At 47.3% G+C, this 12,138-nt stretch overlaps 1 protein-coding gene across 2 annotated transcripts in view; it reads left to right on the top strand.

The window, feature by feature from the left end:
- Positions 1–262: 262 nt before the first annotated feature.
- Positions 263–12,138, top strand: part of LOC138511200 (cyclic AMP-responsive element-binding protein 3-like protein 3) — a 158,375-nt gene continuing 146,499 nt past the window's right edge. The window contains exon 1 of one of the 2 annotated variants that reach the window (XM_069626726.1): positions 263–455. The gene's annotated coding sequence lies outside the window, so the exon portion shown is untranslated. The remainder of the gene's footprint in view (positions 456–12,138) is intronic. The other variant, XM_069626727.1, reaches the window with a different exon arrangement.

A 12,138-nucleotide genomic window follows, 5' to 3' on the forward strand; every position in this document is an offset into this window, starting at 1 on the left:
GGCGAGTCTCGGCTGTCAGTGACGAGTCCTGAAATGTCAATAAAGCTTGCGGGATTTTGAAGGCGAGTCTCGGCTGTCAGTGACAGGCTTGCGTCCCCATTTAGAACATGGGGCTTTCCAATGCTACGAATGATAATCCTGCATTGCTTGATGGGAGACATAGTTCTTTTCGCTTCCGGCTTTTGTCACCGCTTCCGTGGTATCCATGGTGATGGGCGGAGAGAGAACTACTGGGCCCGCTGTGCTTCGCGCGGCTGACGTCATTTGTGTGGTGTTGGAAGCAGGAGAGGCGGAAGAGAGCAACCTAGGACTGGGGATTTCGGGGTTCCTAGGAGTCGGGGTACCAGAGAGGCAGCGAGCAAGAGGAACGGGGATTAGGCCGAAGTCCTGCTAAGGGACAGAGGGTCGCCAGGAGCGGCCACCTCTGGAGCTGAGACACCGGGAGCGGCTGACAGGTGAGACCCGGAAGGTGCGCTGCTGGGGGCAGTGGCGGCCTCAAGGGCCGGGGAGAGATGGGGGCAGCCAGAGCCCTGCAATCAAAGCAAAGGGGGGGGACACGAAAAACAGAGGAGGCGGAAATAAAGGGAGGGCGGAGCCCAGGGTCTGAGGGAAGAGCCCACCTAATAGGGGCGAGGATTACACGTCGGTTGAACCCGAAAACCAGAGAGAAGGTCCCAGAACTTGCAAAAGGGCTTGACCAGGAATGAACCACGACCAGAGGGCAATAGACAATGGCTTGGCCGAGCACTGGGGTAGGGCGTGTTCTGGTCTCTCTGGTTCTCAGACTACAGCAGACCTGGCTAAAGATGCGTGGGGGCCCATTTCAACACAATGGTTGAGTGGGGGGTGGGGGAGTGCTTTGCTGAGAGAGGAAAGCAGTCTGGGGTACCCGTGGTGGGCATGTATTATATCACGTGCCAGCAGGGAGCTGAAACGCTGAATAGCTATGAATCCTTCTTTGTAAGCAAGTGGCTGACGGGGAGGAACTGGTGTTGAAAGGCAACGAGGTGCTAGGAGGTAACACTTCTGTTTTTCCCAATGGAGGTGACGGTGGTGGGACGGGCTCCAGCAAACGGGACGGGCTCCAGCAAACGCAGCTTGTAAGGCGCGTGCTGCAAAGCGCACACTGTAAGCCCCACAATGTAAGCACTATATTGCTGTGTTATTAGACTGCTGACTGGCAACATGTGGCAGTTGATGGGGGCTCTTTGAGGCTCAAGGCCCCTTTAATTTGAAAGGCCTGATGCCGTCCCTCGACTAGAACCATCATGAACCGTGGCGTGCGCAGGATTGGCCTGCACAGGATTTAAACTAGAAGCGAAACAACAATGATCCTGAATCACTGGAGAAACCAGGAGGGCGGTAGCCGAGGCGACTGGGGAGTGTTATCGGTTTTCAGGAAGCTAAACAATCCGGAGCGCTTTTAGGTGTCCAGTGACACTTCTCGTATCCATTGGCGAGGGCAGTTTTTGGTGCCTTGGGCGGGTAGCTCCTGAAGGGGCATCAGGATTCTAAATGATTCATGGGTGAACCCTCACTGATGGTGATTGCCTTCAGTGAAGGGACCAAAATATTTCCTCAAATTGGCATGAGCAATCGATTAAAGGGAAGTGGGGTGCTTCCGCCCTGATAAGTTTAAAAAAAAAAAAAAAACATGTGCTGAAATTATGTAATTTGTAATGCATTTTCTGATTTAAAAAAATGGGGTATAAAAGCTATACAATTTACAATTGGTTCTCTAGGGGGACCAACAAAATATCCAGTACATTTAATGATTCAGGGCCGGTCCTGTCTGCTGAATATGTTCAGAGGAGGGGCCTAAATGTTTCCTCAAATTAGTGTGGGTGCAAGTGCGTATTGAAGGTGCTTAAAATAAAGTTCATTGAGGGAGCGGGGAACTTTAAAAAAAAAAAATAACATGCTGAATTTATGTATTTTACAGCACCATTTTTTAGAAGAATATGGTAAAAAGACATACAATTTACAGTTTGATCACCAGGGTAACACGTGAGAGAATTCAGTAAATGCCATATTACCAAAGGTACATGGCATAGGAGCACTTTATACCATAATCGTGGGGCTGCTGCCAACAACTACCTGTCTATGCCAATGATGGTGTAAATTGCTAGAAGGTGTCTGATGATATCCATGACCTACCTATGCCAGTGATGGTCAATGTAAAGTCCTTGCATGAGGCTACTTCGACCCACGACCTACCTATGCCAGTGATGGTCAGTGTAAAGCCCTTGCATGAGGCTACTTCGACCCACGACCTACCTATACCAGTGATGGTCAGTGTAAAGCCCTTGCATGAGGCTGCTTCAACTCACGGCCTATCGATGCCAGTGATGGTCATTGTAAAGCCCTTGCATGAGGCTGCTTTGACCCACGACCTACCTATGCCAGTGATGGTCATTGTAAAGCCCTTGCATGAGGCTGCTTCTGCAATCTATCGAGGCCAGTGATGGTCAGTGTAAAGCCCTTGCATGAGGCTGCTTCAACTCACGGCCTATCGATGCCAGTGATGGTCATTGTAAAGCCCTTGCATGATGCTGCTTTGACCCACGACCTACCTATGCCAGTGATGGTCAGTGTAAAGCCCTTGCATGAGGCTGCTTTGACCCACGACCTAACTATGCCAGTGATGGTCAGTGTAAATTACTTGCATGAGGCTGCTTCAACCCACGGCCTAACTATGCCAGTGATGGTCACTAAATCACATGCATGAAAAAAACACCCCCACATCCACATCCACAATGCGCATTGAATTCAGCAGACGCATATACACATCACACAAAACACACTGGTGTTACGATTCTGTCATTCCATCACCAGGGGTTGTTTCACTGAAAAAACATAATTTTTTTTTTATTGGGGAGGTGGTGGTCCACGTTTTTTACTTCCTATGCACCACGCCCCCCATATTTATTGATGAGGCAAGAAACGCAGCTGGGAAACACCTTGCCGATGAATGAGCGCTGTACCGTTCTTACCTTTTTAGGCCGGCTTCTGTTCAGGCAGCAAACCCTAGCGAGCACCAGGCGGGAAGAACTCAGATGCGCAGTGCCGGCGCACCCTGGAAGCACTTGCATACCAGCGGCGCACCAGCAACGTGCTAGGTTGTTTGCTAACCACGTATAAGCGGCACACTGTGCTGAGCATGGCACTCGCACTGTCCTCTTCCGCGAGTGCCAAGTTCAACGGGGAGGCTTGGGGGTGAACTGGTCGCCAAGGGGGAGGCGACTATCCTCCTCCGCCCCCCCCCCCCCCCCCCCCCAGCTCCCCTACTCCTCATTTATCATGTTTGTACAGGCCTCGAAATAGAGGAAGACGGGAAAATTCTAAACAAATAGAATCATTTTTGTCTGAAAGAGTGGCAGTCTCCAAGTATGGGGGTTGGCAGGAGCTAAAAGTAGCGACTGGGTATAGGACATCACTCGTGAGCAGATGCTACTGTCATAGAACAAGGAGCTGCTAGTAATATATACACAGCAAATCTCACTTCAACATGAGTTTCAAGCCATGTAACCTTCTCCATTAAGTATAACTATTATAACCCTTACAACGTTCACTGGACGACGCCATTGGACAATTTGCAGTGATACGAGCTGGCATAGTCTGGAAATCTTGTACGACCGCGTCAGCCTCATCTTGTGCCGTTTCTTATTGTGCACCCCACCGTTCTCAGCCTCCCATTCACCCCAGCGTGACTTAGGTCCACAAAGACTGCATACTTACTTCATTGTGATTTTAACAAATCGGCAGTACCACAACACGGTACTGTCTATCCATGGCTACACTTGCTCTGTTACCAAAGCCATCATCAACCGCTCCCATAAAACTGGGGTTCACTTGAGGTTTTTGGTCATCCCTTTCTGCCTTCAGGCATATCTCTTGTTGGAACCTAATAGCTTTTTCATGCTCAGTATAACGTCAGATCCACTTCAAGCATGCTGCCGGATTCCTAGTTACCACAAGCCTGGGCCTTTGGCTTGATTGTCTGGTTTATCCCTAGGGCGGGCTCTATAACGGTTAATTATTTGCTAAATATGAGATCTCCTCTACTAAGAACAAACAAAACAAACCCACCTGCTCTATGGGAGCGGACTCTCTCAGAAGGAACTTTAGTCATGCTTTAACTTCCTGGGCCTTATCGGATGGGAAATATTCCATTGCATATCAGTCTGGTCCCGCCCACGATGACTGTCCAGCACCAAGACGCTCTGTAATTCTCATCTCAACAAGACTACCAACAGTCGCCCTATATGATGTGGCATTTGTAACGTGCCTATACACAAGTGTTTCAAGGCGTGACGAGGCAGGGAGGGGGGAACAAAGGGAAGACAGACAACGATCCTACTAGGCCAGTTGTCATTCAGATCGCGCAAGTGCATGGGTAGAAGGGAAGGGAAAATGCAAGGGGAAAGGGAGAGGGGAAAGTGCAGTACAGGGTTAGTAGAATACAAGATAAATAATAAGGGCCAGCTGGTTGCAAGTGCTGGGAAGGGGGCTGTAGGGATGCAGAGACAGTCCCGCAGTACAGGGGTTGCCAGGGAGGCAGTGCAAGGGGAGAGTGGCTGGGCCAAGGACCGAGATCTGTGAGTGGCCCAGTTGCAGATTCAGTGCAGTTTCAGTAATTTAGCAAGGGAGAGGGGGAGAGAAAGCAGAAGCAAAGAGGAAGGTTTTGAGGTGCTTCTGGAACCGGAGGTGGTTCTCCTCCAGTTTCAGGGAGGCAGGAAGGCTGTTCCAGAGGGAGGCCCCAGCCGTGGAGAGAGATCTACCCCCAACTCGTTGCTTGGAGAAGCGGCTGACCCTGAGGGAGTTGGAAGTGGATGAGCTCGAGAGGGAAGATATTTAGGAAAAGAGAGTTGAAGGTAATTTGGCCCCAGACCCCAGAAGGCCTTGTGGACAATGCAGAGGGTTTTGAACTTAATCCTCGCAGCCACTGGGAGCCAGTGTAGAGATTTCAGTCCTGGAGAGATACGGTCCCTGGGCTTGAGGCCAAGGACAAGTCTCGCAGTCCTGTTCTGGATGAGTTGCGGAGAGTAGAGGCAGGCAGATTTAGATAGAGGCTGTTAGAGTAGTCCAGCCTCGAGAGAACCAGGGCTCTGGAGAAAGCGAGCTTCTGGGGGAAGGAGAGGAAAGGAAGGATACCTCTGAGGAGGTGCAGCTGGTAGTGTGACTTCTTAGAGACGTCAGATATGTGTGGAGAGAAGGAGAGTGTGGAGTCGAAGATTACCCTGGTAGATGGCCACCAGTGATGTAAAGCTGGGTCTCTCTAGGCACAGAGAGCAAATGCCCCACATCTGGTTTCCATTTCATAACTTAGGGCGAAGCCCCAAGTCTTTCAAAAGGAGCCAAAACACGATTTAAGGAGGGCATGCAATAAAGTTTTAACTCCCCGAACCTTAATGGGTAGGACCTTTCTGGCCGTAACAAGAATGCTAGGCAAATCTCTTTTGAGCAAAAGTGTTAACAACACCCCAGACATGTTTGTTTTTGTTTTTTTATTTATAGCGCGTGCCAGACCCGAAGGTATCCGGGTGCGTGTGCAAGAATACTTTAAGCTTACAGGTTACAGTTACACATTCCAAGTAGATACAGGATACATTAACAACAGGCTAATGATTACCCTACACTTTTTTACAAGAGTTGTATACAGAGTTATATACACGGGTATTTGTACAGAGGTGTATACACAGTATACATTGGCAGTCAAAAAGCAAGGTGGAGTAAGTGGGGGAGATGAGCATGTAAGTATGCGTTCAGCTACAGGTTAACAGATGGTTAAGACGTAGGTAGTCCTGGTGTCGGTCAGTTATAGGCCATTTTCTTTGAGCCATTTAATACAGTTAAGTCTGAAGTGTGGATAGGATTGGTCAGACCTTAAAGAGGATGAGGGTGTTCCACAACTGGGCTGCTTTGACAGGGAAGCTGTTGCCTCCGGCAGTGCTCAGTTTAAATGGGGGCAAAACTAGCTGGTTGGTATATGCTTCTCTGGTAGGTCTATTGGAAGTTCTTCTTTTGAACCTTTCGGTTAGGTCTTTGGGGGCTAAATCATTAATACTTTTGAATGTTAGTGATACTGTTTAGAGTTTAATTTTGTCCACTGTAGAGAGCCAATTAAATTGTCTTCTGACATCTGAGATATGCTGTCTTCTTGGGATTCCTAAGGCGCTCTGAGGGCATTGTGTGTTTATTAGACCCTATGCATAATGCGTTACAGTAGTCCAATTTGGATAATTCCAGAGCTCTTGATAGGGTGAGGCAGCTGGTAGCGGACAGGTATGGTTTTGCTGCTCTAATCAACTTACAGGTGTATGCGGTACTAGAGGCCATCGCACTCACCTGCTTTGTTAGAGAGAGGCAAGAGTCGAGGTAAAAACCTAATGTTTTTACCTCTTTTGCCACTTTAATGGTGTTGCCTTCTATAACAAATGATGAATGGTCATTGTTCAGTCTTTTGATATTTTGTGTATTCCCCAGTATGATTTCCGTTTTGTCATCATTCAGGCATAGACCATGACGGGCCATCCATGCCTGGATGATGAGGTATATCTTATTCACTAAGGCCAAATCCTGTTCATAATCCCGCGAAAGTGGGATGAGAATCTGAGTGTCATCTGCATAGTTAGTGTAGGTGACACCCAGAAGGTCCAGATCATCAAACAGGGGCGTCGTGAAGATGTTATACATGGTAGGAGAGACGCAGGAGCCCTGGGGAATGCCACATGTGATAGGTACTGGGTTAGCCGCTGCCGAGGTAGAGAAAACCCTCATAGTTCTGTCACTTTAAGAACGACTTGATCCACGCAATGGCATGTGTGGAGAAGTGGGCCGCAGATTACAGTTGGGTACAGAGCACATCATGATCTACCAAGTCAAATGCCGCTGAGAGATCCAGTAGGAGGAGTAAGGCTGTTTTTCCAAGATCTCTCAGCTCATCGACCTGGGGTTTGAGATCGATGAGCGTGGTTTCGGTACCGTGCTGAGGCCTGAAGCCTGATTGTCTGGTACCTAATAGTTGATGCAGCTCCAAGTATTTTTGGATCTGTAAGTAAGCCACTCTGTCTAGTATTTTTAACAGAAATGGTACCATTGTAATTGGCCTGTAGTTAGTCGGGATGGACGGGTCCAAAGATTGCTATTTAAGGAGGGGAAGGACCCATGATTGTTTGAGGTTGTCTGGTATCGTGCCTGATGCAAAGGACGCATTAATGAGTTTAGAAATAAATGGGGATAGGTCTCTGGCCGCGTCTTTTATCCGTTGGGCTGGGCATATGTCGCCTCGACAGTTGGAAGGTTTGAGCGAGAGTATTATCTTTTCAATCTCTAAAATAGTTACTTTGGTGAAGTTGAATTTTTTGTTCTGGTTTGGTAGAAGTAGGTTGTTTACCTCTTTGGTTGAAGGAGGAATATTTTGTTTCTTTTTCTCAATTTTAGTTTGGAGTGTTGCTATTTTGTCGTTAAGCGCTTTTTGGATAGTGGAGCACCACGTTTTGTTTTTGTCGCAGTTGTCCGGCGCAGGGATGGGGTTTTCCAGTTCCTTTAGTATAATGAATAGCTCTTTGGTTCCAGATTTAGCCTGCAGTATTCTGTTGTTAAAGTTCTCTTTTTTAGCTCTCCTTATTTCATTCTTGTAAATCTTAGAGGCGTTGACGAGAACTGCTTTATTAGTCTCAGATGGAGTTAGTCGCCAGGTGGATTCACATTTGCGTTTTTCAATCCTTAGGGATTTGAAGTGAGGGGTAAACCAGGTGTTTAAGTGTGCTCTGGGCTTACTTTTTCTCACTTTCAAAGGGGCGATAGTATCCAAGGCTATGGCCATGGTTCAGTTGTATTCATTCACTAGAGCTGAGGGGTTTAGTGATTTAGGTAGGGAGTTTAGAGTTGGGAGGATAAGTGGTAGCAGTTTGTCCGTGGTTATTTTTTTTTAAAAAAAAAGTTTTTTTTTCATAACATTTTATTGGGTTTTCACAAATGAGAATTACATTGAGCATAACGACAGAAGATCAGCAATTGCTAAGTATAATAAGGTGATAATGTCTCTCGGTGGGAACAGTGGGGAGTCATATTGGTTGGCTTGGCGAACTTGTCCATGGCCCGATCTGTCCTTGGTGGCTAAGGGGCCTTTGGTGTGCTGGGTTGCTATGGCCGTGGGCCGAGGATCAGTGGAGCGGGTTGATTTGGAGCCATCTGGTTAGTGGAGGTCTTCTGGTGAGAGCCGGATATTTGGCAGCATAGTCCATGAATGGGTCTCGGATGTTAAAGTCTCTATTCAGATAGCCAGATCGGATTGCCGTGAGTTTTTCGGCGACCGCTATGTCCCAGCATTTAGCCCACCAAAGTGCCACTGAGGGTCCTTCTTTGTATTTCCATACCCGGGCCATTGCGATTTTCGCTGCTTGAAGTAGGTGGGTGCATAGTTGGGGGATTTGGCCTGAGAGAGAAACCGCCATCACCTGTGTCGCCCAGCAAGATCATTCCAGGGTCCCAGGGGATGGAGAGTCCCGAGATGTCCTAAATATGTTTAATTACCTCTCTCCAGTACAGTTCAGCCTTCGGGCACGCCCATACCATATGGAACAGTGAGCCTGGTGTCGGGCACCCGCGCCAGCATGATTCGGGAATGTTCGGGTTGGCCCTGTTGATTTGTGCGGGGATTACATAGTACCTATAGCAGAGTTTGTAGCCCCCTTCCCTGTTTGTGATACAAACATTGTGAGCTTTTATGCAGTCTAGTCCAAATTTCCCCCCAATTTTCAACATTGATTTCCTTGCCCAAGTCCTTTTCCCATTCGACCATATATCTCTTTTTATTTAGATGGGTCTGCCCTATCCAGGAGTCGGTAGAGGGTCGAGGTTCTGCCTTTGCTAGTAGGGGTCGTTGGGGATAGTTCCATCGCAGTTAATTCTCTGGATCATTTCTCTCTGGTCACCCTATGGGATAGCCAGTGTCGTATCTGGGCATAGTGGAATCTTTCTCGTTCATTTATCCCAAACTTTGCTTTGCATCTCTCGAATGAAATGGGTGCTCCTGCCTCTAGAAAATCACTGGTTATTTGCAGGCCTCCCTCCGTCCATGGTTGGAAGCTCTGTGGAGACATGCCTGGGGAGAATTCGGGGTTGTTCCAGATGGGGGTTCGAGGGCCTAGGGAACAGCGGATGCCCCATTTCCGGACTGCAGTCTTCCAGCTTGCGGACTGTTGTTCTTGTTGTTAGTAGGGGGCCGGAAGTTGCTTGTATGTTGGGTAGGTGCGGGAGTGCGGAGGGTGGTACTGGGCACCAAGCTTCCTCGAGATGTGTCCATTTCGGTGTGTCTGATTCTTGAACCCCTGATAATGCGTGGGACAGTTGCATCTGGCCAGATCTGGAACCCCCAACCCGCCCTGTGCTATCCCCCTCATTATTCGTTTGCTGATGTGAGGTTCCCCCCGCCCCCTCATACGAATTCTTGGATTTATTTCTGGTTGGTAAAGGGGGAGCCAATATAATTCCTTAGGTTGGGTAGTGCTTTCATTTATGAGGAAGGTTATTAGCGCATGATCTGTCCAGTTTTGTAGGCTGACATCAGTAATAGTTATATTACAGTTGTGGTTGGCTACCCAGTCGAGTGTTCGGCCTTTTTCATGGGTAGGTTGTGAAATTCTTTGGGTGAATCCTAGTTCTGAGATGACAGTGGCGATATTGGTTGCTTGCAAATCTTTATGGTCGTTGAAACCTAAGTTCAGGTCTCCCAGAAGGATGGCTTGTGATGAGTTTTTTTAGGTTATTTGAGAGGATCATAGGTATGTCCTCCTCAAAAGTTCCAATGCGACCTGGTGGCCTATAGATGAGGTGTATACTGATAGAGTGAGAGGATGATGTTGAAGTTTTTTTGGGTTTCATCAGTAGTGTGGTAAGAATCAGTACATCATATGTTCATCTCCCAGAACGGTCCTCTCTGGTGTCCATCCTTCTGAATGAATTATTGTTGTACTATTAAAATGGAAGACCCATGTTGGGAAGCTGAAGGCAGTTGGGAGGTTTTTATTACTATGGCCGGCACACCTGTCACTTATGGAAATGATCTGATAGGGAGAGAACTGTGTAAGAGACAACCGTAATAAATTTCCTGCCAAGAGCAATTTTAGCAATGGGTGTAGTAGAAGTCATCTTTGTCGCGGTTCTTTTTTGCCATCCTTTTACGCACTTTGATTTTAAATATTTTATGTACTCGTCAGTAGCTATGAGTGTTTTCAAGTGCTGATGGATGTCAAAACGACACAATGGTTTGATATACAGAGAACCTCCCAGTGTGTTCATCTAGCGGAGCACTCTTCCCGCACAATCATTCATATAATAGGTTTACTTTAGACATTCATGTTGTAAATATTGTTCCTTTGCGTGACAAGGAAGGGGATACGGCTGCAGTAGTTTGTGCATTGCTTCTCTTCATCAGTGATTCCATGTGTATGCTCTGCTTCCCCACTAGGGGCCGTCGGCGAGCTTGCTCATGCAGGGTTTGTCCTGACCGTCCCCTCAGGTAATTTCCTACTGAAGAGGGTTTGTACGACAGAACTTTCTTATGTGGGATCATTTATGAAACAAATAAAGAGGGTACACAGTGTTCATGTATGGAAGTTAAATTACATTACTAAGTAAACATCAATTGCTTTGATCTTTGTCACAAGCATAAGCAGCCATGGCTTTGTCACGCGTTATCTTTTCTCTTTTTTTTTTCTTCTTCAGATGGGTACTGTGATACATCCGCTCTGAAGTATACAAGGAGGAACCGGTTATCTTTATGCAGACTCATGTACCTTTGACCACGGTTCATACCGTGGTTAATGCATGGTCCAGATTGGTTCTTAGATTGGGCATTATGGTCCCTTATAGTACAGGGTTCCCATTATGGATGTTGCCCCGACACTACACTGGGAAACACATGCTGCATGGGATGGAGATTTAAATGTGGGGCCTCACCAGCAGACTGTATGCACATGTTATGCTTGTGCCCGCATATTGGTAGATTCTGGTCAGATGTAGCGGAAATAATTGCAGATATTCCATCTACACTATTAGTGGGTGTAGGTAAGCCCTCCATTATTACTCAAATGTTTCAATGTAGCTTGTATAGTGGCTAAGGAATGTATATTGAGGTATTGCAAGTCCAAGACTGCCTCCACACACGCTGATTGGTTGAGGGATTTGGTTTGCACTAATGATGGAGAGGAAAGTTGCATCTCTAGCATAATGCCTATATGTAGACCTAAAGACCTCTGGAGCCAGTTCCGGGCCTGTAGGGCCTCCACTAGGGGTTTGTAGGAATATGCTGATGGGAGAGCCTTATGTTATATCCGTTCATGTTAATGGTTTGTACAATGTGCACGCAATGGCATTCAGTGTTCTCTTTGGAATGTACCGCGCCCACATTGTTCTTCCAGGCTTTGTGTGGTGTGATATTGCACATGTTGAGACACATTCATGCAAAGGTTTATGTGGCTACTAAAGGGTACTGTCTTTTAGACTGGAAACGCCAAGGGAAACTATGGCTAGTGAAGGCAAGCGTCCCCAACCAGCACGATCCTCCCCGCAATGAGAGAAAATGAAGGACTCTCCCAAGTTGGGAATAAAGCCAAGACAGAGTGCGGGTGAGCTTAAATGGGAGTTTATCAATCAGAATAGGGCATGCAAAGAACTCTGCAAACTCCGAGAGCGCTCTGTCTGACAATAGCAAAGACAGGTGTATATATTTACAAAACACGTCATCAGAACCTACATACTATAAGGGGCACAAGTTCAATGGGATTGGGTGGTGATGACTAGCTATAGGCGTTGCTGCGATGTGGTTGGCCTTGGCTGGAGGACGTCACTGGTCAGCCTCGTGGGTTGGGCTGGGCCTGGCGGGTCGGCTGAGTTCAACTGGGCGGTGTTGTTGTGCCATTGTGGCCAGTGTCAGAGATGAATGTCTTTTCCTGACTTATTTGCCCTAGGCCATGCAGACCGCAGTCATTCAGTTATTGCAATATTATCTTCTTTAGTAAATCTTTCAGTAGGTTATTCTACAGGTTAATGCAACACAGGAGGAATGCACCTTGTGAGGGGTCTGATGGTCATTCATCAGTGCATGGTTACCAGTGTCCTGTTGACCGGTAC

The sequence above is a fragment of the Ambystoma mexicanum genome, chromosome 6p (assembly GCF_040938575.1).
Source record: "Ambystoma mexicanum isolate Mex_15411 chromosome 6p, UKY_AmexF1_1, whole genome shotgun sequence".
NCBI lineage: Eukaryota > Metazoa > Chordata > Amphibia > Caudata > Ambystomatidae > Ambystoma > Ambystoma mexicanum.